We start from the raw sequence: 9,964 nt of genomic DNA, 5'->3' as shown, positions 1-9,964 counted from the left end.
GTAAAATTAATATTGAGAAATAAAAATCGGAAATTATTACTAACGAAAAGTCTCTGCATGTTGTTTTATTTGTTTTATTTTTAATTGAGTCTGGGTACTCGGTAACTTATTGGTACGAACGGTAACGCAAATTGGATTTGCTCAAAACTCTTCCATTTTAGATGGTCCATAAAATGTATAGATATGTATATGCAACAAACATTCGGCATAAGAATAGTTTAAATAATCAGGTATTTAATGTATCCTATAACCGAAAGATCAACAATGCTACTAAATTTTGTAAATAAATAATTCTTCAAAAAATTTCTTCACAAATGTTAAAGTTTTTCATAAAATTGTATCATGTAAATCTTATCAAAATACAAAGAAAAGTAAAACTGTAGCAGGATTCGAAAGTATGAACGATTTCAGTTTTTAATACTCTTATGTAATAAAGAATAATACTTTGGCCTAAATTAAGAATAATTTAAATGGTACACATGATATACTGGAGAAAAATTAGTGTTCTCAAATAAGGGTACGTAAGTAAATTAAATAGCAAATTTTGAATACTAAACGAATTGTTATAGTCGCGTTCCAGTGTCTGTTTGGCCGGATAAACTGGCTCATTTTTTGAAACAAACACACTTTCGTCCAGACAATCATATTACATCTCGCAAAAAATAGTTGCTAAAAAATCAACATAGAGAGTAATGTATATATTGTTGTTATTTTGTGTATATATTCTTTCATCTTCTCTTTTGTTTCCGGTGTACTCTAGTAGCATTCAAAGTCATCGACAGTCAAACGTGCAGGTGCCAGCAACGCAGATGCTACTGAGGGGGTCGTTGCTTTGGCCAAGGTAATTGACATAGCATTGTGGTCTGGTTGGCTGCAATGCGGTAATATCAACATGTTTGCAACAGTTGTTTTCCACCCCAAACAAAGCACTAACACACATATTACACACTACTACAGCTCCACTACTCGAGCGAATGGCCTCGTCGCAATGTCGTACAGCTTCCGTTCAAGGCTGACCAAAATCCAAAGTAACCTTGAGCACTTATGGCTTGTCTAGCTTGCATCACATACTTTCTCTTTTTTAGTCAAACTCTCTCGCACGCATGTTCGTGCTCAACCGATGCTGCACGCGCAACCGAGTACTCTCTAAGTAACGCGTTAAAGCATATCCTTGCTGGCTTGCGAGCTTTTTCGAAATCAGTCGAAATACTCACACGCTCAATATTGCTCGTGCTTTGGACATAATATGGTGTACACTGTGGTCTGTGTGTATGTCTAATATTAATTTTTTATCGTTCGCTTGTTGCCGTGTTGTGGCCAAAAAGCCTTTGATGCTTCCGTTTGCCAAAAATCAACGATACACAGTTGCGTTTGAATCTCTGCCTGCAACGGTCGTCGTCTGCCCAAGTTGGATATTCGGCCAAATCAGGCACGATTTTCAAGTTCATAGTGCGGGAGCATTAGTGAGTAATGCGGATGTACATCACATCTATTCGAAAGAAAGCTATGTGTGAGTGTAATATTGTAATCCATAGTGCAGTGTTTGTAATTTTACTGTCGGCAGCTAATGATATTCAAATGTGTTTCGAGTATTTTCGCAAAAAATGTGACTTAAAATGCTTACCATGAACTAAGCAAACATATTGGACTTAATACCACTCGGGGGAATTGCGTTTCAGAATTGAGAAATTTAATTATAAATATAAAATCTAAAAATTTCTCTCGTAAGTGGCAAAACTTCTTCGACAAATATACCAAGTACAAAGCTGAACTGGATACCTAATACTTTTGTGGTAAATATTTAAACTCTTGCATTAAAATAAACTGATTTACAATAGGAACGATTTACATATTATAAATATTGTTCTAAGAATGTGTACTATGTTTATGCTTCGTAGATATGTTCAAATCTTGCCTTGGTAAAATTTTAAGCTTATTCTATTGCTATATTATTCTGTAATAAGATGTCTACTTTAAGATCACCTGTAAAAGTGTTGTCATTGAAGTTATATCCCTAAAATATAATACAAAAATTATTTTATATATGCATTTAGTAATTTGGTTTCTACTAAAAATTAAGATAAATTCAACTTCAATTGTAATTACTTCCTCAGTCTTGAGTTCAGTTTTTTAGTTGTGTGAACCAATTTTTGATTGGAAGTTTTATACTAACTTCCCTGTTTGACAGTATTCATCAAATTTTGTTAATACTTATATCGTAAATATTCGTAGTTGATTGCTTATAACTTCTTATATGTAATGCTCAGATTTGTCCTACCTTATCTGACCTTTAACTGATTTTAGTTTTTTTTCTTTAGTATAATTGGGATACGTAGCAGATAATTTGTATATATATATATATATTTGGCGTAGGAACCGCTTTAAGCGATTATAGCCGACTCCACCAGAGCGCGCCACTCATTCCTCCTTTTTGCTTTTTGGCGCCAACTGGAAACACCAAGTGAAGCCAGGTCACTTTGCACTTGGTCTTTCCACCGGAGTGGAGGTCGTCCTCTTCCGCGGCTTCCTCCAGCGGGTACTGCATCGAATACTTTCAGAGCTGGAGTGTTTTCTTCCATCCGTACAACATGACCTAGGCAGCGTAGCCGCTGTCTTTTTATTCGCTGAACTATGTCAATGTCGTCGGATAAATCGTACAGCCCATCGTTCCATCGTCTGCGGTATTCGCCGTTGCCAATGTTTAGAGGACCATAAATCTTGCGCAAAACCTTTCTCTCGAAAACCCCAAGAGTCGTCTCATCGGATGATGTCATCGTCCACGCTTCAGCGCCATACATCAGGACGGGAATAATGAGCGACTTATAGAGTTTGATTTTGGTTCGTCGAGAGAGGACTTTACTTGTCAATTGCCTACTCAGTCCAAAGTAGAACCTGTTGGCAAGAGTGGTTCTGCGTTGGATTTCAAGGCTGACATTGTTGGTGTTGTTAATGCTGGTTCCAAGATAAACGAAATTATCTACAACTTCAAAGTTATGACTGTCAACAGTGACGTGGGAGCCAAGACGCGAGTGCGCTGACTGTTTGTTTGATGACAGGAGATATTTCGTCTTGTCCTCATTTAGTTTTGCAGCTCGTATTATTTTTTCCAGCAATAGACTGAAGAAGTCGCACGATAGTGAGTCACCCTGTCTGAAGCCTCGTTTGGTATCGCACGGCTCGGAGAGGTCCTTCCCAATCATGACGGAGCTTTTGGTGTTGCTCAACGTCAATTTACACAGACGTATTAGTTTTGCGGGGATACCAAATTCAGACATCGCCACGTAAAGGCAACTCCTTTTCGTGCTGTCGAAAGCAGCTTTAAAATCGACAAAAAGGTGGTGTGTGTCGATCCTCTTTTCACGGGTCTTCTCCAAGATTTGGCGCATGGTAAATATCTGGTCAGTTGTCGATTTTCCAGGTCTAAAGCCACACTGATAAGGTCCAATCAGTTCGTTGACGGTGGGCTTTAGTCTTTCACACAATACGCTCGACAAAACCTTATATGCGATATTGAGGAGACTTATACCACGGTAGTTGGCGCAGATTGTGGGGTCTCCCTTCTTATGGATTGGGCAGAGCACACTAAGATTCCAATCGTCAGGCATGCTTTCTTCCGACCATATTTTACAAAGAAGCTGATGCATGCACCTTATTTGAATAGCTCGGCTGGTAATCCATCGGCCCCCGCCGCTTTGTTGTTCTTCAAGCGGGTAATTGCTATTCGAATTTCTTCATGGTCGGGTAATGGAACATCTATTCCATCGTCATCGATTGGGGAATTGGGTTCGCCAGTGTTCCCTCCATAATCCCAGTGTGCTCTGGACATCCGTTACCAGATTACCTCCTCGGTCCCTACATGATAATGCTCCGGTCTTGAAACCTTCTGTAAATCGCCTCATCTTTTCATAAAATTTTCGAGCATTACCCATGTCGGCCAGCTTTTCAAGCTTTTCATACTCACGCATTTCGGCCTCTTTCTTTTTACGTCTGCAAATGCGTCTCGCTTCCCTCTTCAGTTCTCGATATCTATCCCACTCCGAACGTTTTGTGGTCGATCGCAACGTTGCGAGGTAGGCAGTCTGTTTTCTCTCCACTGCGGAACGACAATTCTCATCGTACCAACTGGTTTTTTGGCATTGCCGGAGACTAATTGTTTCGGCTGCAGCGGTATGCAATGAGTTTGAGATGCCGTTCCACAGCTCCCTTATATCGAGATGCTGATGAGTGCTCTCAGAGAGCAGGAGTGCAAGTCGAGTAGAAAATCGTTCGGCTGTCGGTTGTGATTGCAGCTTTTCGACGTCGAACCTTCCTTGTGTTTGTTGACGGGCGTTCTTTGCTGCACAGAGGCGAGTGCGTATCTTTGCTGCTACTAGATAATGGTCCGAGTCAATGTTTGGTCCTCGGAGCGTACGCACGTCTAAAACACTGGAGACATGTCTTCCGTCTATCACAACGTGATCGATTTGATTACGCGTGTTTCGATCAGGGGACAGCCACGTTGCTTGACGAATTTTTTTATGCTGGAATCTGGTACTACAGACAACCATATTTCGGGCCCCAGCGAAGTCGATCAGCCTCAGGCCGTTTGGCGATGTTTCGTCATGGAGGCTGAATTTTCTGACTGTTGTGCCAAAGACACCTTCTTTACCTACCCTGGCGTTAAAATCGCCAAGCACGATTTTGACATCGTGGCGGGGGCAGCGCTCATAGGTGCGTTCTAGGCGCTCATAGAAAGCATCTTTGGTCACATCGTCCTTCACTTCCGTTATGGCGTGGGCGCAAATCAGCGATATGTTGAAGAACCTCGCTTTGATGCGGATTGTGGCAAGACGTTCATCCACCGGGGTGAATGCCAGGACACTGCGACGTAGTCTCTCTCCCACCACAAATCCAACACCGAATTTGCGCTCCTTTATATGGCCGCTGTAGTAGATGTCACAAAGACCCACCTTCTTCCGTCCTTGTCCCGTCCATCGCACTTCTTGGACGGCGGTGATGTCAGCCTTTAGTTGTATGAGGACATCAACCAGCTGGGCAGAGGCACCTTCCCAATTAAGAGTCCGGACATTCCAGGTGCATGCCCTCAGATCATGATCCTTAGTACGTTTGCAGGGGTCGTCATCAAAAGGGGGGTTTCTCATCCGAGGCTCGGTGTTGGTTTTCATTGGGGAGATTTTTTTATGTGGTGGGTCCCAAGCCCTACGCACAACCGCAGAAGCGGGCTTCGCCTTCTCACTTTAGCTCGCCTTCAAACGGATGTCTGTTCGCTACCCAGGGGATACTTGGTCTAAAACCGGAAGTCGTGAGCTGCTTGAGTCATATGCAAAAGAATCGTTCCTGGCCACACCCATGTGAATGGCAATCAGAAACTTTCCTCACTTGCGTGAACTTCTACATATGACCCCATCCCCCATATTTGTATACTCTCGCAACAAAGTTGCCAAGAGAGTATTATGTTTTTGTTCACATAACGGTTTTTTGTAAGTCATAAAACTAAACGAGTCAGATATAGGGATATATACATCAAAATGATTGAGGATTGAGAGATGAATTGAAATCCGGATGTCTGGCTGTCCGTCAAACAAAGGAAGAAATGAATACAAATTTATTATAATAGTTTTTACACTGATGATTTTAAAAGTAGAATAAATGTAGCAAAAACTAAACGGCAAGTTTTTATTGGAATTGTAATAGGAGTGGTGAATGCACTTGATATGAATCAATAGCACTTGAGAAAAATAACTTCTGGATGTCTGCTGTTCATTACATTTAAATAAGAAAAACTAAGTATTCAATGTTCGATATCTGTTTATACTCTTATTCATAATTTCTCCATAACATAGAAGAAAAACGTTTTCTGGCCAACTACCATTATGTTAAGTGGATTACCAAGTGTCGACTGTTCAAACACATGATTTATCGTCATATTTCACATTTGAAGATTTTGCATAAGTATGAATGTACTTCTTGTACCATTCTTTCCCAACTAGTAGTTTTTTAAGGGTATATATGGAATATGGCGAAACCGAACATGTGCATACATATGACTACATTTCAACGTTGTTGGTGTTACTTCAAATATGCACCCCAATATTTTATACTCTTCTAATATGCAGAGATCAAAGCCGATGAAATATTTTCAGGAGCTGGAAAAACTTTCTGCAAGTTAATTAAATATTCTTTATACCATGTAATTGTGTTCTGAAATATCTAATATTTGGTATAAAGGCGAAGATGAAATTTTTACCTCGATTTGATTCATTTCAACCCACGTACGTACGGACGGTCGGACAGGATAGTTAAAATAATATCTTCTCGTCGTCAGCATCATATTGACATTTATAACTCTCGTTTAGTCCAGGGGATCCACGCTTATTTGGACGAAATTAACGAAACAAATATACACTGTGCAACATGTAACAAGAGCATGATCATTCAAGGCTATGTGAACCTCTGATATTTTCTTAAAAATTAACTCAATAATGGAACAGCAAAAGTACCTAATTCAGCAATGCGGTATTGTATTTTAACAGTTGTTTTCCATGAAATTGGCGAAAAGTATTTATAATTTCGAAGAGCAAATAAATAATTGTAAATAATAATTTATTAAAAACAACTAAGTAAATACGCGTACCAGTGCGTGCTAGTGCGTTTCTTTTGCTCATCGTGCTATAAAAGCTCGTGACACTGTGGGGTTCAACAGTAGACTTTCAACATTTCTACAAGCTGAATAGTTAATTTCTTCAAAATGAAACTTTACTTTCTAACGTTCCTTGTTATGGCTGCATGCCTGGTATATGTACAGGCGCAGTCATCAACAGAAGCAGCAGCAGCAGGAGACACTACCCCAGCTGGCGGTGCTGCTACAACCCCCGCAGCTGCAGGTGCCACCACACCAGCAGCGGGTGCCGCAACCACACCAGCAGCAGCTGGTGGGGACTCAACAACAACAACAGCGAGCAGCGGTTCAGGTCCTGCAAAAACAACTAAAAAAAGGAGAACTACTAGAAGAAAAAGAAGAACTACTCGAAGACGAAGAAGGACTACACGAAGAAGACGTACCACACGAAGACTTATTATCAGGAGAAGAACAAGACGGCCAAATAACGGTAGAGGCGGAAGGGGCGGAAGAGGCGGTAGAGGTGGTAGAGGCGGAAGAGGCGGTATAGGCGGCATAGGCGGTGGACGTGTGGTCAGGAGACGTAGAATTGTTCAAATCTAAATATGTTATGTAACCAATATTCTGGTAAAAATACAATTTCCAAAGCAAATATAAAAAAATGTCCTGTATAGTTGTTTAATTAAATTTAACTACAATGGAACCTTTCTATATTTTTTTTGAATACAAATGTACAACCAACTTTAAAATATGTATTAATAGCTATAGCGGACATCACGACTTAGACTATAACAGAATAGGCAAACTATGACTTACTATAACACTCTGAATAATAATTTGAGCATATCATTTTATTTGTGGTATGATACGCACTTATGACACTGAGAGTCCGACCGATTAAACGGCATCGGCATTGGTCATCGACCATCAGGAACCTCCCAGACACGGTCATGGAGTTTCTTCGATATTCGTGGCGAGACTTTGCCTTGATGGAACACATACTCCTATGGATCAAAGCTGGCCGCTTCTGTGCAATTGCTTCCATTACTCGGTTCCATTGAATTAAATTTGTCCGTAGAGTTAGCTCAAATTAAAATATTCTTCTTATTAATCATTATAATTATTCAAAACCACTAAATACTGTGGCTTTGAGTGTCCGCAATCATAACAGCGAGAGGTTAGAAGTGAAAATATATGTGTAAGTGAAAACCCATTCAAAGGCGTTTATGAGAATCCAAACCTAGTGCTACAAACCTACGAAAAGTTCCTTCTCAAATGCGAAAAGAAACATGGTGACGAATCCCTTTAAAATGTTACCAGGAGCTCGACACCACCATGTCCAAAAAATGTCCTGAAGTGTAAAAAAGTCGATGCGATGTCACTAAATATTAACAAGTAAGGAAGGGCTAAGTTCGGGTGTAACCGAACATTTTATACTCTCGCAATTTATTTATTTAACTTTATTTATATTATATAATACACAATTTGACCCACTTATTCGTCATATATATTGTATAAAGTCCATTGAAAGTTGGAAGCCATAATATTAGGTTAGAAGCACCGAGGTCCTCGTGTTCGATATATGGGGCCTTAAAAACCTATGGTCCAATTTCGGCGATTTTGAATGGGGCTGCCACACTATTAACATAGTATTTGTGCAAAGTTCTGCACCGATATCTTCACTAGTACTTACTTTATATATTGTAAAGTAAACGATTCAGATTGTCTTCAAAGTTCTGGTATATAGAAAGTAGGTGTGGTTATGAAGCGATTTGGCCTATTTTCACAACATATCATTGGGATGTAAGGAAACTATTACAAACCAAGTTTCATTGAAATCGGTCGAGTAGTTCCTGAGATATGGTTTTTGACCCATAAAGGGCGACGCCACGCGCATTTTCCATTTTGTAAAAAACTCTGAGTGCAGCTTTTATCTGCCATTTCTTATGTGAAATTTCAAATAGTGTTTCTGAAGTTTTTCGTTAGAGAGTTAACCCACTTTTAGTAATTTTCAACCTAACTTTTGTATGGGAGGTGGGCGTGGTTATGATCCGATTTCTTTCATTTTTGTACTATATTAGGAAGTGGCTAAAAAACACGACTGCAGAAAGTTTAGTTTATATAGCTCTATTGGTTTGCGAGATATGTACAAAAAACCTATTTGGGGGCAAAGCCACGCCCACTTCCGCAAAAAAATTACATCCAAATATGCCCCTTCATAGTGCAATCCTTCATAGCAAATTTTATTTCCATAGCTTTATTTATGGCTTAGTTATGGCACTTTATGTGTTTTCGGTTTTCGCCATTTTGTGGGCGTGGCAGTGGTCCGATTTTGCTCATTTTCGAAAGCAACCTTCCTATGGTGCCAAGAAATAAGTGTGCCAAGTTTCATCAAAATATCTTAATTTTTACTCAAGTTACAGCTTGCACAGACGGACGGACGGACGGACAGACAGACACTCGGATTTAAACTCCACTCTTCACCCTGATCACTTTGGTATATATAACCCTATATCTAACTCGTTTAGTTTTGGGTGTTACAAACAACCGTTATGTGAACAAAACTATAATACTCTCTTTAGCAACATTTGTTGCGAGAGTATAAAAATTTACATTTACCCAAAGTCGGTGTTAGAAAAAGCTAATGAAAAATGTTTCCAGATTAGAGCTTTTTAAGGGAATTGCTTGCTTGGCAGTGAAACTTTTTGATCTTGTCATTCTTTAAGTGTCAAGGACACATTATGTGTACTCGTCAACTTACGTACTGGCCCACGTACAGACGGACCAAGAGACTTGGAGATCATATTATAAATAAATCTATATGAACAATGACTAGGTTTAGGTGATTTGCACCATACTATGAACGAAAGAATTATACGCTGTGCAATATTTAAAAAGATTGCTTAAGAATCCGTGAACCTCGAGATATTTGTTTAAAAATTAGCTCGTTAATGAAACATAAAAAGTACTTAATTAAGCAATGCGGTAATATATTTTAACAGTTGTTTTCCATGAAATTAATGAAAAATATTTATAATTTCGAAGAGCAAATAAATAATTCTAAATAATAATTTATTTAAAACAACTAAGTAAATACGCATACCAGTGCGTGCTAGTGCGTTTCTTTTTGCTCATCGTGCTATAAAAGCTCGTGACACTGTGAGGTTCAACAGTAGACTTTCAACATTTCTACAAGCTGAATCGTTAATTTCTTCAAAATGAAACTTTACTTTCTAACGTTCCTTGCTATGGCTGCATGCCTGGTATATGTACAAGCGCAGTCATCAACAGAAGCAGCAGCAGCAGGAGACACTACCCCAGCTGGCGGTGCTGCTACAACCCCCG

At 39.5% G+C, this 9,964-nt stretch overlaps 1 protein-coding gene across 1 annotated transcript in view; it reads left to right on the top strand.

Moving 5' to 3' along the window:
* Positions 1-200: 200 nt before the first annotated feature.
* LOC105220330 (GTPase-activating Rap/Ran-GAP domain-like protein 3) overlaps positions 201-9,964 on the top strand; it is a 159,756-nt gene continuing 149,992 nt past the window's right edge. Inside the window, exon 1 of the mRNA XM_054230511.1 lies at positions 201-1,793. The gene's annotated coding sequence lies outside the window, so the exon portion shown is untranslated. The remainder of the gene's footprint in view (positions 1,794-9,964) is intronic.

Source organism: Zeugodacus cucurbitae, chromosome 5 (assembly GCF_028554725.1).
Source record: "Zeugodacus cucurbitae isolate PBARC_wt_2022May chromosome 5, idZeuCucr1.2, whole genome shotgun sequence".
Classification (NCBI taxonomy): Eukaryota; Metazoa; Arthropoda; class Insecta; order Diptera; family Tephritidae; genus Zeugodacus; species Zeugodacus cucurbitae.
The sequence above is the reverse complement of the archived record's forward strand: the minus strand, read 5'-3'. Positions and strand labels throughout refer to the sequence as shown.